Source organism: Macrobrachium nipponense, chromosome 5 (genome assembly GCF_015104395.2).
Source record: "Macrobrachium nipponense isolate FS-2020 chromosome 5, ASM1510439v2, whole genome shotgun sequence".
Lineage (NCBI taxonomy): Eukaryota > Metazoa > Arthropoda > Malacostraca > Decapoda > Palaemonidae > Macrobrachium > Macrobrachium nipponense.
The window spans coordinates 78,870,058-78,884,670 of record NC_061107.1 but is presented as its reverse complement, the minus strand read 5'-3'; the positions used below and the strand labels follow the sequence as shown (position 1 = coordinate 78,884,670).

The window sequence follows — 14,613 nt, the reverse complement described above, 5'->3', positions numbered from 1 at the left end:
TAATGAAACAGTACGTTATATGAAGTTAAATTTTCTAAATTTTATTTTTTCTGTGTACGTTTTACGAACTGTTTGGTAAAAATGGCGCCGGCCGGCTGGGGGATAGAGGGAGGAGGGACGGGGACCCTCTTGAGCAAACCGAATTGATTGCAGTATGCAAAGGTTGATAGCAAAATACATTTTATTCACATTAGGTACAAAGATAATTAAAGGAATCGATAGTGTGTGTGTGTGTCCGATTGTGTTTACACTTTGTTCTTAAGTGCAGGAAATAGATTAATTAAGCCACAATACATCAACTTACTGTTGGCAAACGGCAGACTTTTAAAACAAACATGAGGATTTTACAAACAAATAAGTAATAAGTCAAGAATGCAAGAAAAGGAGAGAAATAAAATAACTTTTCACAAGGAAGCCGTATAAACAAACAATCGAAGGCATGCAGAAGCTGTAAGCGGCGCCAGTTTGTTTATTACAGAGCTGAGTTACTTTTACAGTAGTGAAAATATCGTAAAAAGCAATTATCACTAGATTGGTATTTTTTTTACCGTAACAAAAATAAAAGTGATTTGGGCAGATCGAGTGTAAGTGAAAGAAATGGGGAATAATCGTCCCAGATCAGCTAATAAGTCAATGGTAAGCAGAGCCGTTCTTCTCTCTCTCTCTCTCGGCGCACCGAACACTGACTCGAGCGAGCGTTTTTTTTTTTTTTTTTTTTTTTTTTACCGTGTTGCATTTGTTTTCGTGTTTCATCATTATGTTAAATTTATTGTGAAATAAATTTTACGGTCTCTCTCCTCAACAATACCACGACGCACGATAACCTAAAATCATTCATTCATTATTCCTAAAAAATATAAACGCTACCTCCCTCTACATCAAGTTAGCTGTGTATCACCACAATGATAAATGATTTTGTTAATCATTTGTGCTAAGTTTTATCGTGAAAAGCTTTGTTCTTTCATTTACTATTTTGTTAATATTGTTCAACTCAAGGTCCAAAGAGTATAGGAGGTCTTGTCAGCGCTGACCCAAAATAATGCTGGGGTCATGCTAAGGTCACACATTCACGTATCAACGCACGCACGCCCACACGAGTGGAAATTTCTAGTTGGCAACAGCTTATGTCAGTAAACCGTAAATGTAACATAAAACATACGTAAAATCGTAGCCCTACGGTGACGGGTTGTCCAGGAGCTAAGCTCTGCCAACTAGGGTGCCGTACCCCGCTCCAGCTTTGAAATGTTCAAAACAAGTCGTGGGTGGTCACGCCAAATGTCACCTGATGTAGCTCCAGGCATTGCACGTGGGACCCACGGTGACTGCTGCAGGGTAGGCGCCAAGGTCTAAAGAATACCAGGTCAGACTGCTTCCGACCAAAATAAGGACAATCTCGCGCATGACGTAACGAGGCTGCATCTGGCCGAGGTTCAGGTAAAAAAATGTCATCAATCAGTATTTGACCTCACCAGAGTGAAGAACAAGGAAGCTCTCTTAGACCGGATTCAATCCTTTAATTCAGCAGTACCTGAAGATTAACGGGGACTTTCTCGCCCAAGGTTGTGACAGAGAGAGAGAGAGAGATGGGTGTGGGCAAACAATTCCCATAGTGACCCTTCATTTTATTGTTTTCTTGGTTTTCTTTTATGGCCACATACCACACAAATATGCGCAGTAATGCTGAGATGGTCTGACCTGGTATTCTTTAGACCTTGGGTAGGCACTAGGGTCACCTGCATTGTTCGCCGTCGTTTCCTATCCGCCGCGGAGAATGTGGGCCTCCTAATTGCATTGTAGCCTACGGGGAAACTGATTCGCACATTTACAACCCTGTACAACATGGCAACGCTGTAGCATGGTATAAAAGGTTAGGTCGGCGCTCTCCCCCTCAGGTCAGCTGTTGTTTCCGTCTCCTGAGACCAGCAGTTTTCTCCAAGTACTCTCCACAACGCCCTTCAAGATGCTGAACCTCCTAAAATGACCAAGGAAGGGGCCATCAACGTCACATCTTCTTGCAGGACCTTCTTTCAGCCAGGAGAAGACTCCTACAGCCCCTCCTGCAGACATTCAGGGTGGGGAAAATGTCAACTTCCACCTACAGGAGTCGGAGTTGGATGAGATTCTGAGAGATGACAGCGACACGGAAACTCTCCATGACGCCTCACCACCAAGAAGAGTGGCCAAGGGGTGAGCGGACGACTGACGGACCGGGAGAAGTGGATATTGAACATATTCCACTTCCTCAAGCCCCACATCGTCCGTCAGAAGATGTTGGGACTACCAGTGGTATATGTATGTATATTATAATGTCTAACTTAATTTTTTTTATTTGTTGAAAATTACAATATTTTACAGTACATTCAGAATTCTACCAAAGTGAATTTACAACCTAGATTTTCAGAATACAATATTTTTACATTCTCTCATACATGTTCCATCATTGTGTGCTCTGTTTACAGGCTGGCCATTTTGTACCCTACAGCCCCACAACGGTGGGCGTGGTAACAACGTGAAGTTGACGTATATAGAACGTTACACTATCGGAGTAAGTTCCAGGTAGTCGTCCGACCTTGCTTGCGTTGCGCGTACATTTGCGGCACAATTTACGGTGCTGGCTTTACATCTGGCAGCCCGTGTCCTGTTTACCAGCTGTTCAAGGTCATTTCATTGCAGTGAAAAGACCTTGAACAGCCGGTAAACATGACACTGGCTAACGGACATCAAGCCAGCACCGTAAATTGCGCCCCAAATCTACGCGCAAAGAAAGCAAGGTCGGACGTCTACCTGGAACTTACGCTGATAGTGTAATGTTCTATGTACGTCAACTTCACGTCATTACCACGCCCACCGTTGTGGGGTTGCAGGGTACAAAAATATTGCATTCTGAAAATCCAGATTATAAATTCTCTTTGGTAGAATTCTGCATGTACTGTAAAATATTGTATATTTTCAACAAATAAAATAAATTAAGTCAGACATTAGAATATACATACCATTGGCAGTCCCAGCATCTTGGGCTTCTTCTGACGGACGATGTGGGGCTTGAGGAAGTAGAATATGTTCAATATCCACTTCTCCCTGTCCGTCAGTCGTCTTTCGTATCGCTGCTATCACTCTGTATCTCATCCAACTCCGACTCCTGTAGGTGGAAGATGACATTTCCTCGACCTGAGTGTCTGCAGGAGTGGCTGTAGGAGTCTTCTCCGGGCCAAAAGAAGGTCCTGCAAGAAGATGTGACGTTGATGGTCCCTTCCTTGGTAGTTTTAGGAGGTTCGGCATCTTGAAGCATTGTGGAGAGTACTTGGAGGAAACTGTTGGTCTCGGGAGACGGAAACAATGGCTGACCTGAGGGTTGTTGTTGTTGTTGTTGTATTAAGCCAACACTTCTTGTTGGCACGGGCCTTTCCCTTGTTTGGCCCGTACAAGCGCCGACCTGACCTTTTATACCACGCTACAGCGTTGCCATGTCATACAGGGTTGTAAATGTGCGAATCGGTTTCCCCGTAGGCTACAGCACAATTAGGAGGCCCACGTGCTTCGCAGCAGAAAGAAAACGACGGCGGCGAACAGTGCAGGTGACCCTAGCGCCTACCCTACAGTTGTCACTGTGGGTCCCACGTGCAATGCCTGGAGCTACGTCAGGTGACATTTGGCATGACCACCCACGACTTGTTTTGAACATTTCAAAACTGGAGCAGACTACGGCGCCCTAGTGGGCGGAGCTTAGAGCCCAGACGACCCGTCACCGAACGTCAACGATTTTACGTATGCTTTATGTTACATTTACATTTTACTGACGTAAGCTGTTGCCAACTACCAATTTCCGCTCATGTGTTGGCGTGCGTGCATTGATACGTGAATGTGTGACCTTAGCATAAGCTTCTGCTAGGTCGAGAGCGTGACGTCAACTCAACCTCGCCTTAAACTACCATGAAAAAGGTCATTTATTAATCCAATGGACAACAGCAAATACTACACGTGTTTGTGGATGCTCTACATCTAGTTAAGGTTTTTAGAAATAATTCTCTTGACCAAGGATTCATTTGCCGGATGGTACAGTTGCCTCAAAGTGTTCCTTTACCCCCGTCCCCTTCTGTTTTATGATAATGGTCTGGTAACAAAGCAATGAAGCCTGTTTGTCTTGTAACGATGGATGTGAATGGTCGAACTATTGGATGCCAGTGTTTATATTTTCTAATCACTACTGTAGACAATATTTTAATGATATATGATTAATAGTTCACATTACCAGTGAACTGAGTCGATGTTAAACAAATAGGAAAATAGTATAGTAACAGAGCAGTAAAAAATAGCTATGGTAAAAATCATATTCATTCCTTATTAACTATAATTGTCAACCTTTGTTCCATTCAGGTGTGGCTGTTCACGCGCTTGCTGGGATCCTACTTTTGTTCATGGTAGATCATTATTAGGTGTCAATTTCAGAACGCTATTTGAATGGAAATACGCTTTGGATTTACACAATCCAACTATTTATAAAGTAATAAAATTATAAACCGCAAATACAAAGACCTATGAATATAATTTCATAAAGGCAACTATGATAGCCATTGACAGGTTATGATATGGAAGGCTTTGGGGAAAAATTATAGATCACCAGATATATAAAGGAACTAATGTATTCAGTATGTTGTCACTCATACTTGTTTTTTATTTGAGCCACTTCTCACCAGAGTAGTCTAGATGGAAATTTCTCTGGCCGGTATTTAACTCGAGTCATCCGAGTAACAACACACCTTAACCACCCTGATGGTCCTTATATACCAACCCAAGAGTGGATAGTGACTGGATTTCTTGTCGCTTCAGTCTCGAATTGGTTGACTATTTATGATCCCGTGGATTTGTCAGTTCAATGAATTCAAGATACATTTTGCTATTTTTGCGTCCTTGTCCATTAATTTTATTTTTAATAAAATTTTAACTGAAACTGAATTTGATTAGTTTTTTGTTTGTGAAAATGAGCACCAAACTAAACTTGAAGGGAAAACGTAGTTCATTTGGTTACATCCACTATAATTGTTATTCATTCTTTTTCATGTTTAACAAGCATTGTTCCTGACTCCAGTAATTGCAGCTTTGTATTATCCTGACCCTTCCCTGATTAGAGCATCAGTGTCGATTTTTACTTTCCTTATCGTTAGGATCAAATTAAATGAGAGTCCGTTTAACCAACGGCTCCCCCACACCCCCATTACTGATTCTCCAACCGCCGCCCCCCACCCCCGTCCCTTACCTATCTTCCAGTCCACCCTCCCTCCATCCTCTGGTAGCCCTGCAACCTCCCAGGTCACTCCTCACGAGATGTGGTGTGGAAAAATCAGTAATCCTAATATTTCAACGGTCACTTGACCATTCTTTCCCCTCTTTTACAAAGCTGTGGAACTGCAATCTAATAAGTTATGTTTGCCTTTGCTTAAAGGTCAACCCTTGATGTTCTAAAATCTTGCTTCTTGTTCTTGATTTTTTTGGGAGGGGGTTTTGGTTTGGTCATAGCACCTAATTCATTCATTCTCCTCATGATTAGAAAGTAGTAGTACTTAGGTCTAACAGAATTGTGTTGCCCTTGACGTGGTACCCATAAGGCTTCTACAAATGATTAACCTGTTATTTAATTTTCTGAGTAAATTTGATTTGACTGGCATTTCGCCAAGCTTAATTTTCCTTTCGAAACAATGAAATCCATTACAACCTATTATATATGTTTATGAGATGCAGATAAAGCTTTCTGACAGCTCAGGATATAATTATGAGATGAAAGTGTTTTTGAAAGTAAAGCAACAGGATGCACAAACTTTTTTTTCCTTCTTTTGGTGCTTTTCCTGTCAATCATGAACATCTTAAGCAGGTCAACGCCAACCAAACCTTCATATGAGAAGTGAAAGATGTTTTACATACACACTGCACTAAAAGTAGTGTAGAGACCACGAGGCTGGGTTCTTCTGACCTTAGCCTAGGCCTCTGTCTGACATCGGAATACAATGACTGAAACTGACATAGTCTCTTTGTCTTCAGCCCTAGAAAATTTAGGCCGAGGCCACAATTTATATAATGTATGTCATTGGTTTTGATACTAAAAGGCCAGATTCTTCTGAACTTGGCCAAGGCCTACATCTTGAGCAAGACATTCACCGAATGACTCATTAACTTAGTTAAGGGTTCTATGTCCTTGATGATTTAATCTGAAGCCACAATATATCTGATGTGTTTTAATAGAGACTAAACACTGTTCTGCATTGAAGTCTCCAGGTATATAGATAACTACTTACTGAAGAGCAAGCAGCACTGAAGTCTCCAGAAATATGGACAATTACTTAACACTTATTAGACAGGTAAATATATCAATATGCAGTTAATCAACCTGGGTAAGCTTTGAGGTGGGCCAGTTTATGAAACAATGCATCAATGGAAAGAGGAATATTTGCAGGAATATGGATAACTACTTACTAGGGAGTAGCAATAAAGTATCCATGAATATAGATAACTACTTACTAGAGAGCAGCAATGAAGTCTCCATAAATATAGATAACTACTTACTGGAGGCAGCATTGAAGTCTCCATGAATATAGAGAACTACTTACTGGAGAGAAGCATTGAAGTCACAGAGGATTATAGACCACTACTTACTGGAGAGAACCATTGAAGTCTCCAGGAATATAGATAACTACTTACTGGAGGCAGCATTGAAGTCTCCATGAATATGGATAACTACTTACTGGAGAGAAGCATTGAAGTCTCAATGAATATAGACCTTACCTTACAGACCTTACATCTTGTCCAGGTTGCCCCAGGTCCCTCAGTTTGAGGCACCTCTAATGTCTACCAGAGAGTTGCTAGTACATCTTCCGGTATATTTTGCATCTTCTAATCTTGGATGGTCTGGGATGCAGCTTAGATATTTGTCGAGCTTATTCTTAAACACATCTACGCTCACTCCTGATATATTCCTCAGATGAGCTGGCAACGCATTGAATAGACGCTGCATTATCGATGCCAGTGCGTAGTGGATTAATGTCCTGTGTACTTTCCTTATTTTTCCTGGTATAGTTTTGGGCACTATTAATCTACCTCTGCTTGCTCTTTCTGATATTTTTAGCTCCATGATGTTTTTGGCTATTCCTTCTATCTTTTTCCATGCCTGAATTATCATGTAGCGTTCTCTTCTCCTTTCTAGACTATATAATTTTAAGGATTGTAGTCTTTCCCAGTAGTCAAGGTCCTTAACTTCTTCTATTCTAACTGTAAAGGAACTTTGTACACTCTCTATTTGCGCAATATCCTTTTGATAGTGTGGGTACCATATCATATTGCAATATTCAAGTGGACTACAAACATATGTTTTATAAAGCATAATCATGTGTTCAGCTTTTCTTGTTTTGAAGTGCCGTAACAGCATTCCCATTTTTGCTTTACATTTTGCCAATAGGATTGCTATTTGATCATTGCATAACATGTTCCTATTCATCATCACACCAAGGTCTTTAACTGCTTCCTTATTTGTGATTGTCTCATTATTAGGTCCCCTATATGCATATAGCTTTCCTTCTCTGTCTCCATAATTTATTGATTCAAATTTATCAGAGTTAAATACCATCCTATTTACCTCTGCCCAATCACATACTTTGTTAAGGTCTCATTGTAGTGCATTCCTATCTTCATCACAATTAATTTCTCTACTTATTCTTGTGTCATCGGCGAAACTACTCACTACTGAGTCCTTAACATTACTGTCTATGTCTGCAATCATAATAACAAACAGTAATGCAGCTAACACCGTACCTTGTGGCACACCGGATATTACCTTAGCTTCGTCCGATTTCTCAACGTTTGCAATAACTATCTGTTTTCTGTTGTGTAAAAATTCTTTTAACCATCTTCCTACTTTATCCACTATATTATGCTTTCTAATTTTCTTTGCTAATATATTATGGTCTACCTTGTCAAAAGCTTTTGCAAAGTCTAGATAAACCACATCTGTTTCATTTCCGCTTTTCATATTTTTGTACATGTTCTCACGGTGGACTAACAGTTGGGCTTGTGTACTTTTTCCGGGTAAGAAACCATGTTGTCCTATATCAAACAAATTATTTTTTATTAAATGTTTCATAATATTTTTCTTCATTACCCTTCCATACACTTTCATAATATGTGATGTTAGACTCACAGGCCTATAATTACTTGCCTCTAGTCTTGATTGACTTTTGAAAGTAGGGGTAATATATGCTAATTTGTGCTTATCATAAATCTTGCCTGTATCAACACTTTGTCTTAATAATATTGCAAGTGGCTTTGCAACAGAGTGAACTACTTTCTTTAACAAAATAGCAGGGACACCATCAGGACCTGCAGCAGCTCCATTTTTAATTTCATTAATAGCCTGCACAATATCAGCTTCATTAATATCTATGTCAGCTAAATATTCACTATTTTCATCCCTTACTTCTATATCGTTATCTTCATTGTCAATTCTATGGGTGAATTCTCTCTTATATAGTTCTGCCAATATGTTACATATTTCCTTTTTTCATACGTTAATCTCCCTTCAATTCTTTGAGGGCCTATTTCTATTCTTCTTTTATTCATCTTTTTTGCGTACGAGTATAATAGTTTGGGGTTTTGCTTGATATTTACTAGGGTTTTTTCTTCCAAGTCCTGTTTTTAATTTTCTTTTAATTGTATAATCTTTTGTTCTGCATTTTCTATCTTACTTTATAGTTCTATAACTTTCCATGCATTTTTTTCTTTTGCAAGACCTTTTTTCCACTTTCTGATTTTCTGGAACAAGATCCTTCTGTCTCTTGGTATGCATGACTGATGTTTACTTTTCTTCTTCGGTATATATTTATCCACTACTTTCTCTGATATTTTATATAATATCTCTGTATTTACCGTTATGTCATCACTTACGAAAATGTTATCCCAATCTTTGTTTAATTCTTCATTTATTTCTGACTATTTTATATTTTTACTGTAGAAGTTGTATTTTCCATATCCTTCCCACTTTTTTATTTCTTGCTTAACTCTGTTTTCACTTGCTTTGGAATGGACTGTTAATTCTATGACATTATGGTCTGAAATACTAGCATTATAAACTATTATTTCTTTAACATAATTCACCTTGTTCACAAATACTATACTCTGTTTTTTTTCATCTGTCCATCCGCCTGTGGTATTTTTGTATGGTAACACTGCGTCCCGGGCTTTAGATAGTTACGCTAATTGTAAGTTTTAGGTAAATAAAAGGATATCTGGGTGTACATTTCCAACTGAAAAGCGTTTTAATAATTTACTGTATGCGAATTACACCGTTAATATTCGAAATAGGATATTATTATAATCGTTGCATGTAAGCTGAATGTAACTATCTAAAGCCCGGGACGCAGTGTTACCATACAAAAACACCACAGGCGGATGGACAGATGAAATAAAATAGAGTATAGGTCTAAAGTATTTTCCTTTCTTGTTGGCAGGTGATTCATTTGTTGAATGTTGTATTCTTGGAGCATATCTAATAGCTTTTCGAATTGCCTCTTATCTTCTGCACTACTATTACTCTCTTTTTTATATGTATAAATACAACCACAATCTCCTATTCGTTCTTTCCAGTCTACAAAAGGAAAGTTAAAGTCTCCAGATAGGAGAATAGTCCAGCCCTTGTGATTTCTACATATATCATCCAATTTTTCTATTATGTCAAACTCTTTAGTATTAGGGGGTCTATATTTTACTATGTTCATTAATTTTTCTGATTCAAATTCTACCGCTATTAGTTCACATTCTGAGTAACTATATTTCTCATATATTTTTCCTTGTTTTTTGTCTTTCCCATATATTGCAGTTCCCCCTTGATTCCTATTTTTTCTATCTGATCTATAAGTTTGGAACCCTTTTATTTGATCATCATTCCCAGTCTCTTGGGAATACCAGGTTTCATTTATATTCATTATATCTATTTTCTTTTCAATTTGGGTTAGTTCTTCTAAGTACTCTATTTTTCTTTTTGAGTTACTCGTAAATAAACCCTGCGCATTCATCACTATGATGGTTTGCGTTTTTTCTCCTTCATTTAATATGGGTAATAATAAGGATTTTCCCATGTCTCTTTCCTCTTCTGGTATGTTGTTCTTTTCTTCATTTCCAGAAATTCTGACATTAAAAAATCCAACTTTTCCATAATATTTGTTCTTCCTTCATCATAATTATTAATTTTGTGTCTGAATCTGCAATTTTCTCCGTATCTGCAATATCCTCTTGCATCATAAATACAGTTCTTATCTCTTGAGTTGTATCTTGGAGCTGATGCTTGGAAATATTTTGCTGACACTGCATATCGCGGTGATGGCTTGCTTTTTTCTTTCAACTGATATTCTTTGTTCCTCTCTTTATTTGCTTCTTTCTTAGTTTGGATTTTATTATTTGATTGATTATTTATTTGATTTTGATTCATGGTTACAGGGTGCATATATTTACATTTTTTGTCGAACTTTCATCCTTTTCCTTCTTTAAGGTTTTTGCATATTTTTGGATGTAGATCTCTGCACTGCAATCATCCTCATAGCCATCTAGGTATGCACATTTACCATAGATTTCATAGTTGTGACATACCTTAGGATGTTTGTAGTAACATCTTTCTCTGAATCTGCAATTCCCTCTTTTCAAAAGGTTGCAGACTTTTGTCTTTCTTGTCTATTTTTGCCTCTTTCCCATCATTGTGCAGATCTGGGTAGAGCCTCTTTGGGATTTTCTTTTGTGTTGTCATGTCATAATTTATTTCTTCGTATGTATGCTGCTTGATTGCCTCATATGTAGAGTATTAATGAGTAGCTCTGCATCCATACTTTTATCTTGTTCTTTGTTTTCCTTGTTTTTTTCTGTCATTTCAGTTTTGTTTACTTCTCTTCCGTTTTCCTCTTCTTCTTCCTCTTCCTCTTCTTCTTCATCCTCAACTATTTGTACATTCAGTCTTGATTTAATAACATTGTCTATCCATGATAGACATGTTGAGCAAAATATTCTGATATCTTTTCTCATAACTTGCATTACTTCAGCACATTACGGATGCGTTGGAATGTTGTATGCAGAACATTTTCTGATCAGGTTTTGTGGATTAACTATGCTATACCACACTTTACACAGTTTGCATGCTTTTGGCATTCTTTTTCCTATTGCATCAATTAGGATATTCACAATGTTCACCTTATTCATTTTCTTTGTCGGAGTATGTTGATTTAAGTATATTTTCTTTATGAGTCTCTTGACCACTTGGATTTTATTTGGAACTTCTTCAATTATTTTCAAGAGGTTTTCTGTTGATTTGTTCCAGTTTGAAGGATCATATCCTTCTAATATATCTATGAATGCTTTTGTATCTTTTTGGTTAGGGCTGTTGTTGATCTCATAGATGAGAAATACCAGCTCCCTTCCTGCTACCTCATCATATTGCGAATCTGCTAAATGCGCTAAATTTCGCCATTTTTTTTCCACAGTTGGAACTTACTGCCATCATGATCTGATTTACAGTATTTCGCTTGATAAACTAACTTAGTAGACGCTATAAACTACTATTTTCACACTAATCTTATCACCGACCATTCATGAACACTTCTAGATATATATAAATTTCCATACGAATGTTAAACGCGTGATATCTGTTGATTAATCAGACTGTGCACGGAAACATCTCACCAAGCAAAATGGCACTTAAAGGAAAGAGGCATTGAAGTCTCCAGGAATATGGATACCTATTTACAGGAGAGAAGCATCGAAGTCTCTTGGAATATTGATAACTACTTACTGGAGGCAGCATTGAAGTCTTCAGGAACACAGATTACTACTTACTGGAGGCAGCATTGGAGTCTCCAGGAATATGGATAAGTACTTACTAGAGGAAGCATTGGAATCTCCAAGAATATGGATAACTACTTACTGGAGGAAGCATTGGAGTCTCCAGGAATATGGATAACTACTTACTGGAGGCAGCATTAAAGTCTCCAGGGATATGGATAACTACTGACTGGAGGCAGCATTTGAGTCCCCAGGGATATAGATAACTGCCCACTGGAGGCAGGATTAAAGTCTCCAGGAATATGGATAACTATTTACTGGAGGCAGCATTGAAGTATCCAGGAATATGGATAACTACTCACTGGAGGCAGCATTAAAGTCTCCAGGAATATGGATAACTACTTACTGGAGGCAACATTGGAGTCTCCGGGACACAGATAACTACTTACTGGAGGCAGCATTGAAGTCTCTGGGACACAAATAGCTAGTTACTGGGCGCAGCATTAAAGTCTCCAGGAATATGGATACTACTTAATGGAGGCAGCATTGAAGTCTCCAGGAATATGGATAACTACTTACTGGAAGCAGCATCGAAGTCTCCAGGAATATGGATAACTACATACTGGAGGCAGCATTGGAGTCTCTGTGAATATGGATAACTACTTGCTGGAGGCAACATTAGAGTCTCTGGGACACAGATAACTACTTAGTGGAGTCAGCATTGGAGTCTCCAGGAATATGGATAACTACATACTGGAGAAAGCATTGTTAGAGTTCCAAGCGGATGTTAGGATAACTATGTTACTCTGGAGGCAGCATTGGAGGTCCCTAAGGAATATAGATAACTACTTTACTGGTATGCAGCATTGGAGTCTCCAGGGGTCACAGACTAACTACTTACTACTGGCGGGCAGCATTGGAGTTCTCCGAATAATGGGATAACTAATTTACTGGAAAGAAAGCATTGGTATAGTCCAGCGATGTAGATAACCTTAATGTAACTGGTGGAGGCAGCTATTGGGAGTCCCGCTATGGTATAAATCTAGATAACTACTTACTGGATGCCAGTCATTGGAGTCCCTCCCGGTCAAACAGATAACTTAACTTCTACTTGGCCGGCAGCATTGGGAGTCTCCAGGAATATGGATAACTAATTACTGGAGGCAGCATTTAAAGGTCCTCCCAGGTAGTAATGGTAACTACTTACTGGAGGTGCAGCAATTGAAAGTCTCCAGGAATATGGATAACTCCTTACTGGAGGCAGTATCGAAGTCTCCAGGAATATGGATAACTACTTACTGGAGGAAGCATTGGAGTCTCTGGGAATATGGATAACTACTTACTGGAGGCAGCATTGAAGTCTCCAGGAATATGGATAACTCCTTACTGGAGGCAGCATCGAAGTCTCCAGGAATATGGATAACTACTTACTGGAGGAAGCATTGGAGTCTCCAGGAATATGGATAACTACTTACTGGAGGAAGCATTGGAGTCTCCGGGAATATGGATAACTACTCGCTGGAGGCAGCATTGGAGTCTCTGGGACACAGATAACTACTTAGTGGAGTCAGCATTGGAGTCTCCAGGAATATGGATAACTACTTACTGGAGGCAGCATTGAAGTCTCCAGGAATATGGATAACTACTTACTGGAGGCAGCATCGAAGTCTCCAGGAATATGGATAACTACTTACTGGAGGCAGCATTGGAGTCTCCGGGAATATGGATAACTACTTACTGGAGAAAGCATTGAAGAGTTCAGGGATGTAGATAACTACATACTGGAGGCAGCATTGGAGTCCCTAGGAATATAGATAACACTTACTGGATGCAGCATTGGAGTCTCCAGGGATGTAGATAACTACTTACTGAAGGAAGCATTGGAGTCTCTAGGGATATAGATAATTGCTTACTGGAGACAGTATTGGAGTCTCTAGGTCACAGATAACTACTTACTGGAGGCAGCATTGGAGTCTCCAGGTATGTAGATAACTACTTACTGAAGAAAGCATTGGAGTCTCTAGGGATATAGATAATTGCTTACTGGAGACAGTATTGGAGTCTCTAGGTCACAGATAACTACTTACTGGATGCAGCATTGGAGTCTCCAGGGATGTAGATAACTACTTACTGAAGGAAGCATTGGAGTCTCTAGGGATATAGATAATTGCTTACTGGAGACAGTATTGGAGTCTCCAGGTCACAAATAACTACTAAGTGGAGGGAGCATTTAAGTCTCCAGGTCACAGGTAACTACTTAGTGGAGGGAGCATTTAAGTCTCCAGGTCACAGATAACTACTTACTGAACGCAGCATTGGAGTCTCCAGGGATATAGATAACTGCTTAATGGAGGCAGCATTGGAGTATCTAGGCCACAGATAACTACTTAGTGGAGGGAGCATTTAAGTCTTTAGGGATGTAGATCACTACTTACTGGAGGCAGCATTGAAGTCTCATGGTCACAGATAACTAATTACTGGAGGTAGCATTGAAGTCTCTAGGTCACAGATAACTACTTACTGGAGGCAGCATTGGAGTCTCCATGTCACAGGTAACTACTAACTGGAGGCAGCATTGAAGTCTCCAGGTCACAGATAACTACTTACTGAAGGCAGCATTGAAGTCTCCAGGTCAAAGGATAAATAAACTTACAGGTCAAACATTTTTTTGGGAAGTCTCCACGGAATTTGTAGATAACTCCTTACTGGGAGGCAGCCATTTGGATCTCCAGGGAAATATGGATAATCTTTACTGGAGGAAGCATTGGAGTCTCCAGGAATATGGATAACTACTTACTGGAGAAAGCATTG

The 14,613-nt window shown here is 39.2% G+C and overlaps 1 protein-coding gene across 3 annotated transcripts in view; it reads right to left on the bottom strand.

Moving 5' to 3' along the window:
- LOC135215446 (dynein regulatory complex subunit 7-like) overlaps nt 1-14,613 on the bottom strand; it is a 45,649-nt gene that overhangs the window by 17,898 nt on the left and 13,138 nt on the right. The gene's annotated exons all lie outside the window — the stretch shown is intronic.